The following is a 3,447-nucleotide window of genomic DNA, read 5'->3' as shown; positions in this document are numbered from 1 at the left end:
TAGGTCAGTGGTTCTTAACCTTTTTAGACTCAATGCACCCCTCAGTAGACTCAAAGTGTCCCTCAAAAAATTGCAACTCTTAGTATTCACTCATTTTTGGACTATGGAAAAATTCTAGATTAATGCTTATGGTGCAAAGAACTCAGAAAGATCACAACAAGTCAAAATGGTTTTAACACTATGAATTCCTATTTTAAATTCCTGGGTTGTTTATCTTGTGAATCCTGTTTGCACACCTAACAGCGCTAACTTGTGTGGTACCCACAACACCCTTGAAAGGATCTCAAGGCACCCTTTTTGAGAATCACTGGACTAGGTTTTGGGTGGGACCCTAGAATCGTATTACACTGATTGATTTAAACTATTCAGTTATGGGAAAATATTTTGAAATACATGAGGCCAGATTCCCTGAGGATGACAGAGATGATATAACAGTATTTAAGGACTTCCAGGACAGTTTTTTATTTGACACAAACATCAGTGATGCAAAACCAAATATTTTCTTTGTGTAATGTGTTCATTTGCAAAATGTTCTCTTTAACATACTGCAGAAACTAGTGTTTGGAAGCTGAAGCCAGAGAAATTCAAATTAGAAACCAGGCATGCAATTTTACAATTGAGGGTATTAAACCACTAGGAAAAAACTCCCAAAGGAAATGGTAGATTCCCCATCCCTCAGTGTTTTCAAACTGAGACTGGATATCTTATAGGAAAATATGCACAAGTAATTGGGTGTAATACGGGGTGAAACTCTATGGCCTGTGCTATATGAGTCACATTAGATGATCTAATTATCCCTTCTGGCCTTAAAAAAGATGTACCTACACAACTTCTTTAATGACAATCTGGGTGCAGTTATTCCTGGCAATTTAAGCACTTCCTATAGTGTTTCACTCCCGGTGTTTATCCATCAGCATGAGCAGAACCAGGGACTTCAACTCTGTATGTGGGGCTGCCAGACAGACAGCTCCCCTGACAGTCAGTGATATCATGGACTAAAAAGATGTGTAGATTTTTTAAGAGGAAAAAATACCAACTGGATTCAGATGGGCCGATGCCCCACCCCTACAATAATCCCAGTAATCACGTGATGAGAAAAGCTGACAGTTTCTTAGCTGTTTGTACTCTCATGACAAATAGCCATAAATCCAGGGGCTGACGTTTGCTTCACCCCCTCAGTGACCCCTTAGTGACTTTGGCCATTAGGGGTATTTGAGAGGATTGGAACAAATACCCCTTTCGATTGCAACCTTTGTTCAATTTCCTTTTGTCCGTGTCCAGTTGCAGGTGGCTGGCCTCCTGGTTTGGATAGCTAAAACTAGCAACAGCTGTTGTGTAGGCTGTCTGGATTTTGTCTGATTCCCACTTGCCATCTGGACAGGCAGCATCTGTCATATTTGATGCTAACATATTGGAAGTGGGTTTAACAAAGCATTTTTATCTCAGTGTTGGTATGCTGCCTTGCCCAGCCAGCGCCCCATCTCATGCCAACATGAGAGCCAGGTTGAAAATGTATATAAAGCATCTAACAACTGATTTTGATCATTAATATGCATAGACAACTTGGTAGTTCTATAGCATCATTCATCAGATGCACTTTACAAATATCAGTGTATTATGCCTGGTAACTTTCCATCAACTCAATTTAAGAAAGTAAAATAGCAAATCTACAGCTCCCCATACTTTATCTGTCATTACCTTGAGCCTTTTGCCCACTTTAAAAGTACAGCACTTTAGAGCCTTGTGCTCCGAGAAGAAAGAGAAGAGACTCTCCATTAACTGTACTGGTCTTATGACATAATTTAAAATATATATATATATGTTCTGGGTCAAATTAGCCAAATCAGTTCTGAAATCTGTTGATTGAGCAGAACTCAATCATTCAAACCGTTGTGGCACTACCACTGGCAAGTATCCGCCTTCCCAGAGTTTTCTGCCTAGGGCTTCAGATACTTCCAGAGCCATAGCAGGCATCCTACGTGGAGGCCCAAGCCCAGAGGTCTTGGGGTTCAGATGCCCCTGAGTGCCACTTGCTTTTAACCAACGGGCCAAAGGAACAAGGAAGGGGGAAACTGCAACTGAGCGATTCCATTCACTAGAAGGCAGGGGCCTAGTCCCGCGCTAACCAGATCATCACAGCATGGTTAGCCTGTTCTCAAAAGAGGCACAGCGAGGACAAGAGACTCATTCAACATCAGGCTGCCGGTCTGCGGTTGGAGCATGGACTGGAAACCTGCCTCCTTCAGGTCCAAACTGTGGCCCCGCCACTGAACACCCGCTCTTTGTGAGATGATGACGCATCCGTTGGAGAGGATCATAAGCAGCTGCCCAGAGGGAGGATGGGCAGCGTTTGCGTCCATGCCAATGTCTACAGAACAACCCATGCATTTTGGCAAGGGGCGGCTTCAGCTGCATGGTGGCAGCTATCAGAGGGCTGGGGGGTATCAAAGGTGGCACAGCACAGCTGTCTGGGGGGTATCAGAAGGCTGGGGGGTATCAAAGGGGGCACAGCACATCTACCTGGGGGGTATTAGAGGGCTGGGGGGTATCAAAGGGGGCACAGCACATCTACCTGGGGGGTATTAGAGGGCTGGGGGGTATCAAAGGGGGCACAGCACATCTACCTGGGGGGTATCAGAGGGCTGGGGGGTATCAAAGGGGGCACAGCACATCTACCTGGGGGGTATCAAAGGGGGCACAGCATAGCTGCCTGGGAGGTATCAGAGAGCTGGGGGGTATCAAAGGGGGCACAGCACAGCTGTCTGGGGGGTATCAAAGGGGGCACAGCACATCTACCTGGGGGGTATCAAAGGGGGCACAGCATAGCTGCCTGGGGGGGTGGTATCAGAGGGCTGGAGGGTATTAGAGGGGGCAGAGCACAGCTGCCTGGGGGGATATCAAAGGGGGCACAGCACATCTACCTGGGGGGTATCAGAAGGCTGGGGAGTATCAGAGGGGGCACAGCACACTTGCCTGGGGGTATTAGAGGGCTGGGGGGGTATCAGAGGGGGCACAGCACAGCTGCCTGGGGGGTATTAGAGGGCTGGGGGGTATCAGAGAGGGCACAGCACAGCTGCCTGGGAGCAGGAGGCTGCAGGGGCCCATGCATGGCAATCAAGCAACGCAGTGGCGCGTGGGGGCAGTTGCAGTGCGGGAGCAGGCCTGCAGTGGCATGCACGTGTGCCCGGGGCACTCATGCACCATGCACAAGGCTGGCACGCGGGTCACTGGCCTGTCTCGATACCCACTGCGGCGCCTGCTCCTCCCCGCCCTTAGGAGGCGCCCTGCGTCCTCACCCCTCTCGTCAGGGAGCGCCCCCTTCCTCACGCATGCGCAGAGCTCTCGCCAACCCGCCCTTGACGCAGGCGCCTTGCTCCGGCCCAACTGCGCACGCGCAGCAGCGGTCCGGCCGCCGAGGAAAAGGGAGGGACGACTGTGCATGCGCTG

The sequence above is a fragment of the Alligator mississippiensis genome, chromosome 7 (assembly GCF_030867095.1).
Source record: "Alligator mississippiensis isolate rAllMis1 chromosome 7, rAllMis1, whole genome shotgun sequence".
NCBI classification, from domain to species: domain Eukaryota; kingdom Metazoa; phylum Chordata; order Crocodylia; family Alligatoridae; genus Alligator; species Alligator mississippiensis.
The sequence above is the reverse complement of the archived record's forward strand: the minus strand, read 5'-3'. Positions refer to the sequence as shown.